The 20,346-nt window shown below is 40.0% G+C and overlaps 1 protein-coding gene and 2 long non-coding RNA genes across 7 annotated transcripts in view; 1 reads left to right on the top strand and 2 right to left on the bottom strand.

Annotated features, from left to right (window-relative positions):
- The first annotated feature begins 2,466 nt into the window (after window positions 1–2,466).
- Window positions 2,467–8,802, top strand: LOC141763109 (uncharacterized). Of its 4 annotated transcripts, none has more exons than XR_012593016.1 (5): window positions 2,467–2,555; window positions 2,646–2,791; window positions 3,846–3,969; window positions 5,256–5,414; window positions 8,676–8,790. It is a non-coding gene; the product is annotated as an uncharacterized LOC141763109 (long non-coding RNA). The 4 variants fall into 4 exon arrangements; XR_012593017.1 differs by lacking the exon at window positions 8,676–8,790 and adding an exon at window positions 8,259–8,284 and having other exon boundaries at window positions 5,256–5,440; XR_012593019.1 differs by lacking the exon at window positions 5,256–5,414 and having other exon boundaries at window positions 8,676–8,802.
- Window positions 6,808–7,540, bottom strand: LOC141762846 (uncharacterized). Its single transcript, XR_012592918.1, has 2 exons — window positions 7,144–7,540; window positions 6,808–7,062 (listed from the first exon to the last, which is right to left on the bottom strand). It is a non-coding gene; the product is annotated as an uncharacterized LOC141762846 (long non-coding RNA).
- Window positions 8,662–20,346, bottom strand: part of cfap221 (cilia and flagella associated protein 221) — a 71,756-nt gene continuing 60,071 nt past the window's right edge. Inside the window, exon 24 of one of the 2 annotated variants that reach the window (XM_074627415.1) lies at window positions 8,662–8,772. The gene's annotated coding sequence lies outside the window, so the exon portion shown is untranslated. The remainder of the gene's footprint in view (window positions 8,773–20,346) is intronic. The other variant, XM_074627416.1, reaches the window with a different exon arrangement.

Below are 20,346 nucleotides of genomic sequence, written 5' to 3'. Positions count from 1 at the left end.
AAAATATAAGATTTACTGAGGCATTGGTGTGCACCGGAATTTATAATATGCATGTATAGAATCAACAAGTAGAGGGAGGGAAGGTGATTAGAAAAACAAATATAATCCTACTTAAAGTTTTGCTCTGCAGCTTATGATTATTTACTTATTAGCAAACTGAAAATGACTGAACTCGATAAATTAAACTAAACAAAATGTGCATTTCAAAAGAAGGCAGGGAGAGGACAGAAGTTTGAGACGGGCTCGTGTCTCTGCCGGCTCCTAGTAATTTCAGTTTTCTTCTTGCCCCAAACATGTACTTGTTAATCAAAACTTCCTGTTATTAAAACATATGTTAGCAAATCATAACACATCAATTCAAGTACATGTAAATTTCAGTTTCATTTAGTCTTATTCAGTTTATTTTAATGTAGAAAAAAAACATCTGACAACAAGAATCATCGGGGTGAACTCATGTCTTTATTGTGATTTCAGTTAAGAAACAATACTGACAACAATGAATTAGGGCATCTATTGGGGGGAGAGAGGCTCTATTGTATTAATTATGACATAGCAGATATTTAATAAATAGTTTTTTACAGATGTAGATTTTAAACTTTGAGTTTTCGGTCTTTTTAAAGCTGCTGTTCATATTCAACAGTAGGTGTCACTGTTCTCCCGATTCAGTCTGCTGCAATATGAAATAACACACACATATTACATTATATATCGCTTTAAATTGTAAGGGAATGGAAAACAAATATGCATTACAGCACAACATTTCAAAAAGTCGTGCAACATAAGCTTACAGAGCTTTGATAATGAAGTTGTTTGTATGGTATTCTGTACAATACTTTGCACTTCTGGTTAAAGTCTTGTCTCAGTACCTGTACTCTGTGCAATGACAATACATTTGAAACTTCTATTCACTTGTGCGTGTTTATTTGAATGTCTAAACACTAATTATGAGCATAGAAGCTCGAGAAAAATATTAACACATACATAAGCTACTTTAAATGTATTAAACATTATGCCAACAGCCTCCAGTAACAGGCAACAACAGCTGTCAGTGTGTCAGTGTGCTGACTTGACTATGACTTGCCCCAAACTGCATGTAGGCATGTCTGTAAAGGGGAGACTCGTGGGTACCCATAGAACCCATTTTCATTCACATATCTGGAGGTCAGAGGTTAAGGGATCTCTTTGAGAATGACCATGCCAGTTTTTCCACATTTTGCATACCTATTTGAATATATAATACAACTTCAGTGCGATCACTCCTCTGTTTTGGTGTTTGCGAGTTCCACATTAATTCTGTTGTTCTGACTGTTTGTGCAGGACACGGAGCCGATCCCAGACGGAGATCTGACACTGATCGAGGACAGAGGAGCCACACTCGGCGGGCGACAGAAGGCACGAGTCAACTTGGCGAGGTAAGAGGACAGTCCCTCGCTCGCTAGTTAAGCCGAGGAGAAGCGACCAACTTTGAATGCAGTGTGTTTACAGACAGCAACCGACAACTGTTACATAGTATACCTTTAAGGACAAAAATGTCCCGACCCAGTCTTTGGGAATAACTGATATCATAGTCAGTGTATTACCTACTGTAGATGACGGTCGGCACGCCCCCAGTTTGGAGAAGCAGACAGGAGAACCAGCACGGGAGCAAAGTAATGTACTGCTGTGGACACCTAAAAAAATCAATATTAGTTTAAGTGTACGCTATATTTCAAATATTTTCACCACTTAACCTTGCAGTCAGACAGCCCTTTCTGATGGGGAACTGAAGCCGTTGTATCCATCCATGCTCTCGCCAAAGCCACCAGACTCCATTGAAAAAAACTGTAATTTGAACCAACTAACCAATTGAGGCAGCGGTAGACGAGCCACTCCCGTGTTCTGCGTGGTAAAGATACTGTTTTTGGTGGCTTTGAAGACAGCATACATAATTGCTTCAGTTCCCCTTTTCAAACATAGACTGTATAGCTGTCTCACGGCAAGGTAAACTGGCAAAAATATTCTAAATGTAGCGTACACTTGAACTGATATTGATTCTCTCAGGTGAAGCTAAAATCTGTTTTACTGTCAGCCCCCGTCCACAGCAGTACATTACTTTGGGTCCGTGCTGGTACTCCTGTCTGCTTCTCCAAACTGGGGGCGTACCGACCATCATCTACTGTAGGTATCCACTGACTATGGATAAGTACCTCGTACAAGCCCACTTCAAAACACCTGAACTATCCATTTAAACACTTGAGTCAGAAATGTTCAAATACAAGACATTAATTGTTGTGATAAAAGAGAGAATAGTGTCCTGAAATGTCTTTTTCCTGGTTCTGTTAGAGATGGACGCCATATGAAATTATAAGACCTAAGGAACTCACTGCTGGCCAAGAGCCTGAAATTAAATTAAACTCTTTGGTTTAATTCAGATGATGTCATTTGAGAGAGTGAAGCACCCTGGGAAACCCAGAAGCGTCCTCTTCCCGACCTTCGACCGGGTCAGCTTCTCCTACGGCGGCGACGGACCGCCGGTGCTGCAGAACCTGACAGTGATGTTCCGCTCCAAAGAGAAGGTCAGCCATCATTAGTCTTCAGAGGACTGAATACATCATGTTCAACCTGAACTAATATATTAAACCAGATTCTTCTCTCCTGTGTGTCAGGTTGGTATTGTGGGCAGAACAGGTGCTGGGAAAAGCTCTCTGGTCTCAGCTCTCTTCTGCCTCAGGGGAAGATCTTCATCGACTGGGTTCTGACCTCTGAGTTCGGCCTCTACGACCTGCGCCAGAAGATATCCATCATTCCTCAGGTAAACATCAGCTGACCTCCTCTAATTGGCTGTTAAAACGGACAATCTGGGGGAAGTCCCGATCAAGTTGTTTTGGTTCCGATCCGATCATTGTATTTACCTAAAATGTCTATTGAATATCAATCAATTAATTAATTAAATATGAATATCGATAGGTATCTTTAGATTTTAACGGTACTACTACTCTTGCCGATACCGCTTATTGATCCGGTACTCTGAACGATTAGTTTTTGTTGTTTTTAGAGAAAAAATTAAACAAATTAATAACAGGATTAACGTTGCTTTATTTTGTCATATATACTGTATATACATTAACATTTGAGTAGCAACTGCAACAGTATTGTTTAGAACAAATCACTGATAATGTGATAATTAAAATGTAAAATAAATAATAAAAAAACACAATTTATTTCTAGTATAAGAAGCAGTCATGTTTTGAACAAATCACTATTATAAACTATAATGTGAGGGTGGATCGGGCAACTAGGGATGAAGGAAAACGTCTGTTGGAAACGGTGTATTTCTCCACTTGTATCTGATTTGGCTCGATGTTTTGACAGATATCTTGTTTTTCCGCCCTTACGAGCAAAAGACTTGTCGCTCTTTTGGCAAAGATCATTGTCTGCATCGACTAAACTGAAGCAGAACCACACTTTGGACCGGTTTGTTCTCTCTGTCGCTAAGAGCCGGGTCTCTGCGACGACAATCCTCTGGATTGGAAAATGCATCATTGACGATTGTTTTAATTTTATAACAAATTACAAACAGAGTTTGCGAGTTCAAAGGTGCAAGATAACATTAATGTGGCCGAAATAAATAGGAAATACATTTTTGTAATTGATTTGCGCAGCGGTGCTACAAAAACAGGATTTTGGTTCAAAATTGATATGAATTAATATTCAGGCATCTCGCTGCACGTCTGTATATCTGTTTCTCCTCTCTGCCACACTGCTTGACTGGCCTATTTCAGAAACAATTGACTAATTCCAAAGGTTAAAATAGCTGGAGACTCAACTACATTAAAGTCCCCCCCCCCTTCTCCCCTGTTTTCCAGGACCCGGTGCTGTTTACAGACTCCACGAGGAAGAACTCCAGCAGCTGGTGTGTCTGGCCAGAGCCGTCCCGAGGAGGAACTGCATCCCGGTCATCGTCGAGGCCACGGCCAACGTGGGCCCCGGGTACTGCTGACACAACTCTCCTCACTGGTAGGGGGAAGAATTATGCATACTGCGCCTGAACTGCACAGAATGTGACCTTTTTATTTTTTCGACATACTATACTATGACTTATTTAATTTTTTCGGGGACAAGCTCTATTACCGTAAAACTGCAATTAAAGTGGAGCCCCAATTAGACGCCGAGTTCCTTTTACTCACAGGGTAACTTTTGTCAATATGGACATGTTACACATTGTTTGGTCAGTTAGATTCTCCACAATTCAATCGTCCAGTTAATTTTACAGAAACCACGAGCACTAAAGTATAATTCATTCAAATTTACGGTGCCGTGGATTGCCGACCGCCCCGTTACCCCCGTGCCTCCCTTTCAGGGTTTCCAATAGACTTTTCTGTCGACGGTCAATTTGGTTGTTAATATTCCAGATTCCGACCATATATAAGAACTACCGGACATCTGTTTTAAATAGCCCTAAAATAATAGGCCGTTTGGACCGATTTACATGTTTTTCAAATTCAAAACAGTGTTCTTGTTGTCGGTTAACGGTTAATTATTAACATCCTAATATTGGTGCTTTTATGTATGATGATGTAGCTGTAAGAAAAAGGAGGCATTTTCATCTGGTTAAATCGAAATTGTATCAAAACCTAGAACGCAGAAGCTTCTCACCGCTACTGCAGCAGTTCACCATCAGATCACATCATCAAAAGTGTATTGTTCTTATCAAAGAATTTATTCATTTTACTTGTGGCTCAGGTAGTAAAATGGATTTCTTTAACATCTATGATGTGAACCAGTTCAGAGAATGCACCGCGCTCACTATAGCTCATCGTCTCAACTCCATCATAGACGGCGACAGGATACCGGTGAGTCCTCTTGCTCTCTATAACTCTAGAAAAGAGTACTTGTTTATCACCTTAAAAGTCATCGTATAGTATGTCATAAAAAAGACAGTGACGTACATGAAACCTGCCTTGCTGAGATTAGATGAAATTCAACTTTATTGTCATTGCACATAGTACAAGTACAATGAAATGCAGTTTTGCATCTAACCAGAGTGCAAACAAGACCGTATATAAAAATGAGGATATCTTGGTGTATGTACAGATTGTAATTAAAATGTGTTGTATTCTGATGAACAAGTAATAAAAGTCATTAGTATGTGGTAAAAAGTACACAGTATAGCTTTTCACGGTACTCAACGACACTTTACTCAAGTTAAACTGATCGTAGCAAACAACACACAACATTAAAAGGTGAGGTTTGTGTTGCGATTTGATTGCGGACAGATTGGCGCAGTCTCGGATGTGTTTGTGGAGCGACTTCCAGAGGGACGGGACAGCTATGGAGAATCCTCTGTCGCCCCAGGTCTCGGTTCTTAGAGGCGGAGCCAGGAGGTTGGCATCACAGGAGCCGAGGCTGCGGGAAGGAGTGCGGTGGCGGAGAAGGTAAGTCATTAAAACACCATAGTATAGTATGCTCTAAAAATGTCATAATATAGTACGCTCTATGATCTATCATAGTTTTATGGTTGTTTATTGTAATTTTACGGTAGTCTGTCCGTAATGTAATGTCTGAGTAGTTTTTCGCAGTCGTTTGGTATTTTGTTTGTAGTTTTTTTTCTTAGTTTAATGCCAGTTAATCGTAGTTCAGTGGCTGATGGTAGTTTGTTCGTAGTTTGTTTTCTACTAAGAATAAAGTGCCATATTCTAAGCCGGATGGTAGAATTCAGAGACTTGATTAAAGACTGTGTGCTGTAGTGTTTTTGACAGGAAAGGTAGTATGCGGTAGGTAGGATTGGTACTTTTAGCTGTTGGCTGCAGGCTGAGTCGGTCAGGCTCAGAGAAGCGATTACTTATGGTTGAAATGTTATCGGTAAAGGATAAGGCGAACGTGTTTGGAGCGAGCAGACTAGAGGTCGGAGGAGGAATAATGAGTTGCGCCACTGATGTTTTGATCAATAGTGTTTAAACTGGAGGAGAAAGAGAGCGCAGCTGGTGCGGTAGTGGTGTTTTGTGGACAGGTTTCAGTCAGGGCTAGTAAGTACCTGAATGTCTCAGTTTAACATTGTCTAATCTATGAAATGAAGTTGCCATCTTATTTTTTTTGAGAACATGAGGTTTGTTACAATATCAAATCACAGTACATTTTTGTAAATACACAATCCATTTTTCCCAGTACCAGCCTTAAAATAAATGCGAGTCTTTCATTACAATACCCCGCCATTGTTCTAATGTCGGAGGATCAGTCTGCAACCACTTTGGCGTTATGGCTTTCTTACTACTTGCCAAGAGACTCTTTATTAAATATTTATCTTTGTGAAAAACAATGTGGTATTTTTCCCAAGTATAGTGTAACGAATGAGTATTTTAACTTTTTTCCAATTATGTTATGGATCTCAGTTGCCAATACGGCTGTATTTTAGGGCATGGCCAAAAAATATGGAAACGATCAGCCATTGAGGTTCCACATTGCCTCCTGTGAGTCTGACTCTTTCTCCCATTTTTGTTTAATGTAGTTTGTAGAGTGCTTCTTAGAGTCTTGTATACCAACTTTTTACTTCTCTCTTTTGTATACGCATCAGAGAATACAGTAATCAAATTGTAATTGTTTGTTTTTACGCTTTGTACTTTTTTCTTAAAGTAATCCCTAACTTACAGGTACCTGAAAAAGTCCTGCTTTTCCAGTCCAAATGTATCTGCTAAATCCCGACAGCTCTGCAGTCGACCTTTTGAGGCAACCGAACAGAAAGACGCGACACCTCTCTCAACCCACAGTTTAAATCTAGCACGCAAGAACTTTTCTCATGTCAAGTGTGGCAAAGCCACAAATAGTCACACACAAAAGGCAATAAACAGTATTTAATGTCATCAGTAAATGTACATTGACAGAGGTTAAACAGTCTCTCGCTTAGCCATCTGCTAATGATGCGCTAAGGTAGGACCGGGTACTTTACCCAGTCCACGGAAGAAAAATGGATTGTCTTTATTAACTGCCGGTTGCATCTGTAGATGTTGGAGGAGTCACGCTTGGAGAGTTTTGGTTCAATCCTTTGTTTCTCCAGAGTTCACAGGTTGGCGCCAACTTGGTTTGTTCCTGTGTGTGCAAAGTGAGATAGCACACAGGAACATTTTTACAGTTGTTAGCAGTAGGAATGTTAAAAAATAAGTCTTTCACCTCAGAATAAGTTCTTTGCGTCCATCTGTCGGTAGCAGCACTTCTGCTGCAGGTTCTTTTGTTGGGAGGTTGAGAAGAGAGGATTCAGACAAAGGGCAGCCATGTGCTCTTGCTACAGCAAGAGAACAATATGGACAAAGGAGAATACAAGCAGACAAAGTTGTAGAAAATTGGGCACAGCGTCCCGGCGTCCTAGCTCGGTGGAACTCTCGCAGGTTCTTCTGCGCAGAGGTTAAGAGAAAAGACAGACAAAGGGTTTAGTCCTGGCACATGAGAACTAAATTGCGCCAAGCAGGAATTTCAAAAAAGATAGTCACCTGCGTCTTCAGCCTTAGAAGTTGTTTGCGCGGCCTCTCGCAGGTTCTTTTGGTCCGAGGGTGAGAAGAAAGGATTCAGACAAAGGATTCAGACAAAGGATTCAGACAAAGGATTCAGACAAAGGGCAGCCATGTGGTTTGGTTCAGGATTGAAGGACTCTGCAAAAGACAGGCAAATGTTTGTAGCACATGTTAAGCACACGGTATCAAGAGAAATGGAATAAAATGTTCAGAATGTAGGAAAAAAAGACAAACCTGGACAGAATCCTGCAGCACTTGGGGCATAGCCCCGCGCCCTCGCCCTTTTCCTCAGACGCTCCTTTTGCGAAGACTGAGTTTTGCAAAGACCTTTCTAAAAACTCTGTCTTTGCAAAAGTTCAGTCTTCGCAAAAGGAGCGTCTGAGCCACAAGCTCGGCTATGCGCACCCCGACTGTCGCTCCACAAACTCCCGGCTTATGTGCCGGCAACTGCGCCTGACCTTGCCCCGAGACTGATTGCGCAACAGCTGACCGCGCTTCTTCCAGATTGCACACCGGCCAATCGCAGTGCTCGCCTTGACAACGAGCCACTGCCTGTGCTGATTGCTACCTGGTGTGCTCTGGACTTTTTATGTACCTTGCTTACCAATCCAGGTTTGACTTAAACATTGCTTTCCTAACTTTGTAAACCGCAATGTGACCCATTGCTATTAACGTGACAACTCTTTGTAACTTGCAACTTGGTCAAATCTTCTAAATTAACTGGGACTACTGTTAAAGTGTCAACAAATATCTCTCCTTTTGTGTTTCTACAAACAGGGAGAAGTCACTTACACTTGGGAAACCCGTACCAGACAAAGGTAAAGTAAAAAAAAAGATTAAGGACAAAAGACTTGGAACAAACTACCACCTTAAGACTAGGAACAAAATACCAAAAAACTACCATCAGACATTTAAGTACCATCAGCCATTGAACTACGATTAACTGGCATTAAACTAAGAAAAAAAAATACAAACAAAATACCAAACTATCAGACATTAAATTACAGATAGACTACCATCAACTTACAATAAACAACCATGAAACTATGATAGATCATAGAGCATACTATACTATGACATTTTGTTTTTCAACATACTATATTAAGTTGTTTTAATGACTTGCCTGCTCCGCCGCCCCACTCCTTCCTGCAGCCTCGGCTCTTGTGATCCCAACCTCCTGTCTCCGCCGCTAAGAACCGAGCGCTGGACCTGTGGCGACAGAGCATTCTCCGTAGCTGTCCCGTCCCTCTGGAAGTCGCTCCCCAAATACATCCGAGACTGCACCAGCCTCCTGAAATCACAAAACAAACCTCACCTTTTTACAACTGCTTTAAATGTGTGATTAATGTTGTGTGTTGTATATTGTTACCGTGTTGTTTGAATAAACTGTCAAGTACCATGAAAAGCTATGACAGTTTAATTTTTTAGACATACTATGACATATTTTCTTCAACACACTACACTATGATGTATTTTTAGAGCATACAATACTATATTTTTATAGCATACTATAAATATAAAATATAAAAAATATAAATGTTATGCCATTTTCTTTTACATAATATACTATGACATTTATGCCATTTTTTTCAACACACTATACTATGACAGTTTTTTAGAGCATACTATACAATTATACAATATAATAATAATATACTATGACTTTTTTTTTCGCTGTGATTGACCAATCAGAATCAAGCATTCTACAAAGCAGTGTAATAATATGATTTTAGTTATCCAGGAGAAAATCTAATTTTGACAACCTCAGAGCAGATAAATCCTGGCGCTCCCCCCCCCTGTGATCTTTGGCGCCAAGTGACGGAAACACAACAAGAAAAATTAACCACAACTGTGATCTCTACTCAAACTACTATTTCTAACGTCAACAATGAACCTTTAAATGCAATAAATAATGTATTTCCATCTTTATCACAAAGAGTACAGTTTTATCTGTAATATCTTTGGGAGAATTATCTGTCAATACAAATAGATAAAGAAAACTTGAATCTGCAGTATTCAGCCCTGAGTATTGTTTACAATCATACAGCACCCCACAACATCCACAGATAGGGCAGCTTGTATGAAGGTAAACAGATTAAGCTTTTTATTGCCTGGTAGAACCGCCTGTGAATTGTCTCGTTGAAAACATACACACTTTTTGGATTTTTTTTTCAATGTGTTATGTGGCATTTAAGTCCCGGTTTCCGCTGAGGTGTCACAGTCACTTTGATAATGTAATGCTTCCTCCGGCAGCGTCGCGACTTGGGAAATGGTATCTGTGAAAAGCTGATTGCGTTCCCAAATATTCCACTCACATGTCTCAAACGGGCACGGTGGATTCTTTGGGTGTTTTTTGAGCAAAATGTAATCATTTTCTGACAATATGATTGATACTGAATCTGAATAATATTAGTGGGTATTCTATTACATCAAATGAGTGTCGTGTTTCTGGCCATCTGATGAATATTAGGTCTCTAACAACTCCTGAGGGAAATAGCTTTTAGGTGCTCCTCTATGTTCACTAGCACCTTTGTCTGTCTGTTGTTTGAAGCTGGGAAAGCTGTGTAAAGTTGCATTTTACAACTTTTATCTCTTTTGAGGGGATAAAAACAACACTATTACTTTGTTTACAGTTAATATTCCCCTAAAATGATGCTACTAGTCAAAGATGAGACAGTGCTCTTTGTAAAAACGATGGAAATACAACATTATCTATCAGAAAGTATTATAAAGGGAACTACTTTTGGTAGTTAATGCATTAACAATACAGAGGTTTACACTACCAGTATTATAGATAGCACTATAGCTATTTTTATTCAGGAAGTCAATCGATTAAAATATTTAATCGCACGTTTTATTGATCAAAATGTACCTTAAAGGGAGATTTATCAAGTATTTAATACTCTTATCAACATGGGGGTGGACAAATATGCTACTTTATGTAAATATATGTATATATACAACACAAAACAATGACAAATATTGTCCAGAAACCCTCACAGGTACTGAATTTAGCATACAAAATATGCTCAAATCATAACATGTCAAACTGCAGTCCAACAGGCAACAACAGCTGTCAGTGTGCATGTAAAAAAAGGACATGGTTTGCCCCAAACTTCATAAAGTGGGAGACTCGTGGGTACCCATAGAACCCATTTACATTCACATATCTTGAGGTCAGAGGTCAAGGGACCCATTTGAAAATGCCCAAAGTCTTTGCCTTTTGTCAAAATTAAACTATGCACTGCACATATCCCCTTCTATCGCAGCCTATATTTCATATATCGATGCACTCGATTCAAAAAGATCAGATTTTTATGAATCTCAAGCTCTGGGAGCTGATGTTAAGATGACTAAATTGTTATTTATCCATGTCTGCTAGCAGCCTATTGTTGACTTTCCTCCTTCATTTATATTCTTCACTCTCATTTTTCAACTGGATTTACAAAGCCAGACACAAGCCATAATACATTCTCATCATTATGTAAACTCATTTTTCTGTGATATTGATTTTCAAAAATCTTAATCTTCGTATGTAAATGCTGTTTCTGTCTTTAATGGTAATCAAACTACTTTCTTATCGTTATTTTTTTGGATAAGGAAGTGCAAGAATTGGGATAAGAGAGAGAGAAGTGGGTGAGATAGAACAGCTGCTCTGTCACTAACAAATCCCTGCTGGCTGCCCAAATTCCTGATGGGCTGATTTGATGCTTCTGCATGATAATGGAAAAAATTGGGCAGGGGTCATTATCAGTTTCTCTCTTACCCATCTGACTTCACTTCCTCTGCAGTGAGAGGAAAAACACATGTATTTTTGAATGTTAAGATAAGCAGATTTTAGGGAACAGTGTGCAGAGTTCATGCGGTCAGTAATAAGCTACTGCTGCTCATTTCCAATATGATAAATCATCTAAATCAGCTCCGACATCCAGATGATTTATGATCAAAGGGACGTGAATAACAAATCCGCGTTACTGTAGCAACCTCCTTTGTCAGTATCTCAAAGGATTAAATCATTACAGTCATGCAACACCAAGTAATGATTGAGTCTTGATCAGCTACAGTATCGAATGAATTCAACGTGATATTCGTTCATCAGCGGCAACAAGGAGACGGCGGCAATAAGAGCTGCTCAGCAGAACAGAAAGAAGACTTCAGCAGTAAAAAGATAAAAATCTGTATCTGAAAGACTGCAAAATTGTACTTGTACGCTCCTGTATTCCCTTGTGTTTTACATCACTATAGGGACCTTTCAGATCTTAAAGGAATAGTTTAACATTTTGGTATATACAATATGCTTGCCAAGAGATTCTATTTCAAAGTACGCACAAGAACCGCCCGCCTGTTACCTTTAATGTCTAGGTTTCCACAATGTTACAGAAACAGCACTACCATAAAACTCTTTTTAGCCTACTGCACGCATTTCAAAGACCAGCCAACACGCCTGAAAAACAACAGCCAGCTTAATAATAGGCTACAATATAGCCCTTTCCTCCCTTCACAATATGCCACGGCAACATTCATTCATTTATTGAAAAAAAGATAGATGTAATCATTTCAAAAATTCCCTTTTTTATCATGAAATATTCTGCTTCAAACCATATTTGTTGGCGTTTAGCCTTTCAAAAACAACATTTTAACTGCCAGGGTCAGCCAGGGTAAACCATAGCCCAGGGAAGGTGCAATAAAAGTTGACAATAAGCGTAAAAGCAACAGATTCCCTAATTTAGCAGCATAATCATAACAATAGTTAGGCAGTAACAACAATATGCAACAGCAAAACCACCCACAAAAATGTACGCATGGTGCGTAAAGGATTACGGCTGCTGGCGCCACTGGCTGGGGCCAGGAGATGATGAGCTTAGCTTAGCATAAAGACTGAAAGCAGGGGAAAAAATTTGAGATGTAATACTTCAATGGCATTTAATTGCGGGTCATTGTTATGAATTGTTGTCTCCAGCTTTAATTATTTATTAGTAACAAGTCGTTTCCTTGGACATAAACTTGTGCAATATGTTGCTGTATTTCTCCAGAGTGATGTAATACTGTGGCAGTACAGGGGTCAAGTTGCTGTGACGCAGCAGTACTTCACCACACAAAGCCAAAAGCATAAGAAAGCACAGCTTTTCACACAAATAATGAAACAACAATTTTGTTTTTTATGTCACTGAAAGACTTCATTATACTCCTCCGTATCCATAATTGATGCCGCAAAATTGATGCGCATCTGCGTAGTTTGCCGCATGAATGCTCGCTGTTGCGCTCCTTTATGTCTGCCAGTGTTAATGGACACTTCACAGCAATTTTGTGACAATATGAGGCCTGACAATCGTCAGATTGCTTTTCAAGAATGAATCTCGGCGTTTTGAAACAACTTGAAGCACGGGAGGGTCGACTCAGAGCGACAGCATCGGGAACATTATCAGTTATTAAAGTGACTTCTCTGTATGGGCTCGGGTAACTGGCCTACTTATTGAGTCATCTACGCCGTCTGGTGCTAAAATAGTCCTAAAAGACAATCAAAGCTGGTTGGATGGGTGGCAACAGCCTGAGGGCTACAGACGCTACTACAAAGACTCAGACTATTGAACTGGGCAGAGAATATTTAATTGTTAATAGAGGGTAAATGTGAAAGTCAAACTTTAAAAAGTAAGGCTGTTAACCCCTCGCTGCTCAGCGGTGGTACAATACTATCAACAACTGTCTAAATAAAGCAATCTGATATTGCGAGGAGTTTAAAAATGAAAACTGAGCATGTCGGTTTCATTACAGCTGCAAATTGGAGAGTGGAATGAAGGCATGTGCCGCATGCACAAACATATCTCCGACAACTCAACATTTGGGCCTCATCTGAAGGCTTCCATTAATGGAAACTCGGGGGAAATCTGTGCGCTGGCGAGGTTCGTCTGACTCCATGCAGAAATGTTTACAACGCAGCAGCAGCAGAGAGAAAGAGAGAGGGAAAGGATGCAGAGTGTCGGGCTTCGTCTCACAATGCCAACCGCTGACGACTTCATTAAAGATGCATCCTGTTTCTGTCTGGGTGCCTAAAGTAACAAATAGGAGCTCAGGGGAAATCTGACCAAAATAGATCCACGGAGTATCTGTATGTTTCCGAGGGGAAATCTTCCGATCAAAACAGAAATGTGACGGGATCATCTGCAAACCCAAATTATGTGTGTCCGTTCCACCAAAACCTCCAGCTGATTCTGGTACCGTTTTTTAAAAACGTTTTACCAAATTGATATGGACTACAGACAAAAAATAAATGTATTGATGACAGAGATGGCTTTCACTTTCCCCAGTTTCTACTGGTACTATTGTGCTGTAAAAACATTGCTGTTAGAAATGTATTAAATATGTCTTGGGTACAAACTGAACCGAACACAACATCCCACCTGCCTTTATGTACTTATACTCCAAACTTTCAGGAGTAACATCCAAACTGTCCCCATTCTCTTCAATTTGGGGGACTGCCCACTTTAAATTAGGCATTCGGCAAATAAAAAAATGTCTAATCCTAGATTTAAAAATGGGCTGAAAAGGGAATTAAGATGATTATTACAATGATGATTAAGGCTGTCAATCAATTCAAATATTAAACCGCAACATGTTTTTATCTGTTCAAAATGTACCTTAAAGGGAGATTTGTCAAGTATTTAATGCTCTTATCAACATGGGAGTGGGTAAATATGCTGCTTTATGCAAATATATGTATATAAGTATTATTGGAAATCAATTAACAACACAAAACAATGACAGATATTGTCCAGAAACCCTCACAGGTACTGCATTTAGCATAACAAATATGCTCATATCATGGCAAACTGCAGCCCAACAGGCAACAACAGCTGTCAGTGTGTCAGTGTGCTGACTTGACTATGACTTGCCCCAAACTGCATGTGATTATCATAAAGTGGGCATGTCTGTAAAGGGGAGACTCGTGGGTACCCATAGAACCCATTTTCATTCACATATCTGTAGGTCAGAGGTCAAGGGACCCCTTTGGAAATGGACATGACAGTTTTTCCTCACCAAAATTGAGTACAAGTTCGGAGCGTTATTAGCAACATGCTAGTATGACATGGTATGATTATGATTATATATTATATTCTGATATCATTAGATATTCTAGTTTCATAAAAATGGGCAGCATTTCCTCAGTTAGATCTCCCGTTTCGTTGTACGCTAAAGAAAAACGCGGGCTCATGGGAAATCCTTTGACTTTCATTACAGGGGAGTGATTAAGAGAAATGAGGAGCTGTCGTCCAAACATCTGTGACAGCTCCGTTAGCCTTTTTGGATCCTGCGAGGGGGAACCTGAGTCAAAGTCATCACATCCACCAGCTGTCGCCGCCGGGCGCTCGCACTCCCGAGGTTGGCTATTGTGGTATTTTTTGATACGGTTACTGGTGTCATGATATTGCTTTTCACCTTTAAAGCACTGATGGCTCAAAGTTAAAGCCTGGATTGGCAGGAGAGCAGCCATCTTGTCAAGTAATAACAATCCTAATGGCTTTTACAAAGTCAGGATTTAAAACAAGGCGTCCCAACTGGCTTCAAAAAGGCGGATTAAAAATCAGCCGAGCCAAAAAACAAACTGCGATTAGGCTCCTACTTTAGATTGAGCTGCTATTGATTCACATGTCTTTCATGGCGCTGGAATAAAAGGACTTTAAGTGCACATGTTTTGCTTTTATCTGAATCATACAACAGACCATGAAGAAACACGCCAGTCCGGTGGGTGTCTTAATGGACAATGTGAGACGCAGAACAAACCCGACCTCTGTTACATGCCATCCCCACGTCTCTGCTATGCTTTCACAGAAAAGCCTTTAGAAATGTACCGTCCTAAAGGTGGTATCTACGCTGTGAGGTTTTTTATTTGCATTTGAAATAGCTGCAAAAAAACAAACCCGGGGGCAGAATCAACACCAATCTTCTGGCAGATGCTTGTAGAGTGCTCTCTCTCTCTGGATTCAGGAGAGGACAGATGCCAGAGGAGAAGCCGGAGACAAAAACACTGTTTAGAGTACAGAGGTACGATGTTCAGAGTCCAACTGGAAAATACACCTGGATTCTCCCCTTTTGACTCGATATCTAGATGCTTTTTAAATTCTGTGCACACGGTATTTCATCTTGTGTGAAAAGCATCTAATAGCAGTCAAGTTTTAGTTTGAGATCACAGGTTTTGATTTGACTGAAAGAGCCTTGAGATCGTGAAACTTAAAATAGTGTTAGAGAAGCACGGAAATGCCTTTATGAGAGTCGTAGGGGAGCTGATAAAACAAAGAGCAGACAATTTGAACTTATATCACACTCCTAGTGGGACACGCTGGTAGCTTCATTCTTGTTAGTGGCTATACATCAGACGTCATATACGTCATCCAGAGTAGGCTCTCATGACCACGCCCTTGTCCCTCATAGACGGTAACAGCCGTCTCCAAACTTCTACTTTAAACAAACCGGTAACAGTAATAACGCTATGCCGAAGAGTATAAATAAGAGAAAATATATATAAGAGTAAATCCCAAAAAGCTGATCTCCGATTTATTCCCCTGCCATGTCCTAAAAAAGATATAATACTGTTACTGTTATGCCTATTTCTCGCCTCAAATGTTGTCAGAAACATCTTGTAGTGCACGGTTTAGCCGTAACAATGAGAACGTTTGGGATCCTGCAGCCATGTTGAGGTCAGTTGAGGAAATACCAAGCACCGCCCACCAGCCAGAGCACACTTTCTCAGCTTCTCAGCTGCTTCCCTTGAATGAACAGCCAATAGGAACGCTCTCTCTCTCTCTCTCTCTCTCTCTCTCTCTCTCTCTCTCTCTCTCTCTCTCTCTCTCTCTCTCTCTCTCTCTCTCTCTCTCTCTCTCTCTCTCTCTCTCTCTCTCTCTCTCTCTCTCTCTCTCTCTCTCTGCAATGCCTACTGAAGCTTTAAGCCTTCAAGGTCAATGCCTAACCTTAACTATTCAAGATCAATACCTTAACAATCTTGTTTCCACAGTTTGCTGCCATTTTTAGGTGACAAAAATGTTATAATTAACTTTCATGAACTAAAAAAGACAAACGGTGAAAGGGTTCAAGTTCTAAGAAGAAAACTCACACCGAAATACATCAAAATAGTGAACTCCACACAGACGGGACCAGAGCTTGGAAGTGATCCAAGCTTTTATAAACGTAAGGAGATCCACCACACCTACGAGATTTGTCAAAAGCACCAGTTGGTGTGTTGGTCCGTATATACCTGCTCCTCTATAGCTCCTCCTGCGTGGGGCCCTGGGGCTGAAATGACCACCGTATTGATTGGAGTGCTCTTTTAAAGCCTCTACTTGCTGGCACATGATTGCCTAATTTGGACTGATGCCACCAAACCCATATATACAGTAAGACGTGTGGAGGGTGCAATCATGAGAAGTGGTGAACCTTTAGACACACCGACTCGTTTAGAAGCTGGAGCCTCTTCTTTTTTTTTTTTGCGCTTGCTCGAGTCAAATAAAATATTCAGTTCTCATCCCTGCAAGCTGAAGACACTCCGGATGAAATTTTTCTGAATGCACACTCTGCCTTTCTCTGTCTCTCTATATCTCACACACACCATCCAACGCCACAAACATACACTGTTTGCCTCTGTGCTCTGTGTGCCACAGATAATCTTTATGAGGCAGAGTCCCCATTGAGAGTATTTATAACCCAATCAGACGGGTATTCAGCCTTTTCTTCTCCTCTTTCCACTGTTTCTGCCCTTGCTCCTGTGTGAATGTTACAGCTACCAAATCAACATATCAACGTGAGCTCCCGTTAGACTAGCATGTGTGTATCCTGTGTGTGGCAGCAGGTGGTAATCCTCAAAAGGAAAAAATTGAAAAGTCATTATTGCCTACACTAACTTGTCACTTAACTGCAAACACATAAACACGCATGCACGAAAGGTGAAAAAGCTTTGCACAAATACGTACACGCACTTCCTATTCCTAGAGATGTGCAACTCCAGATGGCAGACTTTGAGGGGAAATCGTGTTAGTCATTTCTCAGGGAGCGGCGCTGCCTTGTTGCTATTTATTTTGTCAGTGCTAGGTGAGTGGAACAAGCAGGTGAGTGTCTGAACAGCGATGTTACATTCACACCTTTAGTGAAATCTCGCCATAAATGACAAGTCGTATCCCTGAGCTGCTGCGGTATCTTAGTAGTGGAAATAAATATGTGAGCGCGGCAGGGTATGAATATTCTTAGATGGTGTTTGTGTTGTTGTGTTCATGAAAATTGGCTGGTGACACAGTCGTGTCTCACTTGCTTTCATCTGGAGAAGTGGGTGGATGTATCCCTGGGATCTGGTGTTTGATTTAAATTGACGGAACTAAACAACGTTAACTGGATGGAAAGAAAGAAAGAAAGAAAAAAATCTAAAAAGAAAGAAAGCTAGAAAGAAAACGAGCTGGAAAAAAGCTAACTAGAAAGAAAGAAAGCTAGAAATATAGAAAGAAAGCAAGATAGAAAGAAAGAAAGAAAGAAAGAAGTGAAGTTAGAAAGAAAGAAAGAAATCTAAAAAGAAAGAAAGCTAGAAAGAAAACGAGCTGGAAAAAAGCTAACTAGAAAGAAAGAAAGCTAGAAATATAGAAAGAAAGCAAGATAGAAAGAAAGAAAGAAAGAAAGAAGTGAAGTTAGAAAGAAAGAAAGAAATCTAGAAAGAAAGAGAAAGAGAGAGAGTGAGAGAGAGAAAGAAAGTTAGAAAGAAAGAAAGCTAGAAACCAAGCAAGAAAGATAGATAGAGAGAAAGAAAGAAGAACGAACGAAAGAAACCAAGCAAGAAAGATAGATAGAGAGAAAGAAAGAAGAACGAACGAAAGAAACCAAGCAAGAAAGAGGGCTGGAAAGAAAGAAAGATATCTAGAAAGAAAGAAAGAAAGAAACCAAGCTAGAAAGAAAGAAAGAAAGACATCTAGACAGAAAGAAAGATAGTTAGAAAGAAAGAAAGAAACCAAGCAAGAAAGAAAGAAAGAAAGACATCTAGAAAGAAAGAAAGACATTTAGAAAGAAAGAAAGAAAGAAAGAAACCAAGCAAGAAAGATAGCTAGAAAGAAAGAAAGACATTTAGAAAGAAAGAAAGAAACCAAGCAAGAAAGATAGCTAGAAAGAAAGAAAGACATTTAGAAAGAAAGAAAGAAAGAAAGAAACCAAGCTAGAAAGAAAGAAAGAAAGAAGTTAGAAAGTAAGAAAGCAAGAAATCTAGAAAGAAAAAGAAAGAAAGAAAGATAGCTAGAAAGAAAGAATAGTATAGTGCCCCAAAAAAGATAGAAGGAAAGTTAGAAAGCAAGAAAGAAATCTATAAAAAAAGAAGGCTAGCTCGAAAGAAAGCTAGAAACCAGGCAAGAAAGATAGATAGAGAGAAAGAAAGAAAGAAAAAAGCTGGAAAGTAAGAAAGAAAGAAATCTAGAAAGAAACAGAAAGAAAGAAAGAAACCAAGCAAGAAAGATAAAAAGATAGAAAGAAAGACAGAAGATAGTATAGTGAAGATAGTGATACAATTAAGATAGTGATTTTGAGTGTTATTACAGAGCTGTGTAGAAGTAGCAGCACATAATAAATAGTTTTCCAATAAGCTATTAATAGAAACACAACCACACACACACAGAGGATAAATATGTCTCTACACACCACAGGTTAACAACAGTGGAGAATATATAGGACGACTGCATCCAACGCCTCAGGCCAGAAAACCACCATACCGATTTAAGTGTTCGGAGCGTGTACAGTTTATCTCTTGCAGTCTGATCTGTGGCAGAAAAAAATACTTTTTTTACATTTTAAAGGCGGGACTGTAAGAACGAAGACAAATGTGTTGACGATTTTTATGTGAAAAAATGATTGCGGAAAACAAGAGCGCACACTAATCCTTCATGTACATCTATAAATGAGCTTTAGGGTCACAAGAGCCTGCTGTTGGTCAAGTGCACACCTGCATCAGAATAAACATCCCTCTTGACTGAAGTGTTGTTCAGCTCGGATCCGTGATCATACGTAATTTAGCTTCTGCTGCTTCCTGATTCAATACATCGACAGCAGGAGGAAATAAAAAGTGCGTGGGTGTGTGTGAGAGGATGGAAAGTGGGTTTTGCATTGTGCAAGCCATGCATCAAGGTTGACCACTGTCATCAGCAGTGGCTAATGGCCCTATTATTACACGGCCGGGAAATTACGGGGACGAAAAATAGCATGTAGCTTCTGGAGTTGAGGTCCCCAAACTAAAAAAGATGGTGTCTCGCCTGAGATGCAGAGCTATCCTTTCTATTTTATGACAACAAAATTCAATGTTGTAGACACACCTCATCAACACCCTGCTATTTCCTCTTTGGCATGCCACATCAATCAAGCGCTTTAGTTCCTTTCACGGCCAGACCGCACATCAATCACGCACTGATTTGTGAGTTTCACATAAAGCAGATACCCCTGTGGGGAACGTGCTGCACGGAGAATCAGAGAGTGTACATGTATCTAAGAGTGTAATCCCCGTGATTGACTACTACCTTGTCGTGTGTGAGAGTTCATTTTCTGCCGTTAAATCATTCAAATTACATGAGAGAATGTTGTTTATGAAATGCGTTGTAATTTTCAATACAGTGACATCTAAAAATGTGGTCGTAAACAAGGTGGTTATGGCTGATCTGAGGTTCAGAGTCGGGTATGAAGCCTGGGAGCTGCAATTAAAATTGAATGAGACAGGAATATTGAGAGGAGGACATGCAGGAAAGCAGAGCACCCGCTGAAATTGGTTGTACTGTACTTGACAAACAGCATTCTATTAAAATGTGCAGCGGCGAGTGTAAAAAAAAATGAATTACGAACATTACAAATTAAAGCAACGGCG

The sequence above is a fragment of the Sebastes fasciatus genome, chromosome 24 (genome assembly GCF_043250625.1).
Source record: "Sebastes fasciatus isolate fSebFas1 chromosome 24, fSebFas1.pri, whole genome shotgun sequence".
Lineage (NCBI taxonomy): Eukaryota > Metazoa > Chordata > Actinopteri > Perciformes > Sebastidae > Sebastes > Sebastes fasciatus.
This window is presented reverse-complemented; position numbering and strand designations above follow the sequence as displayed.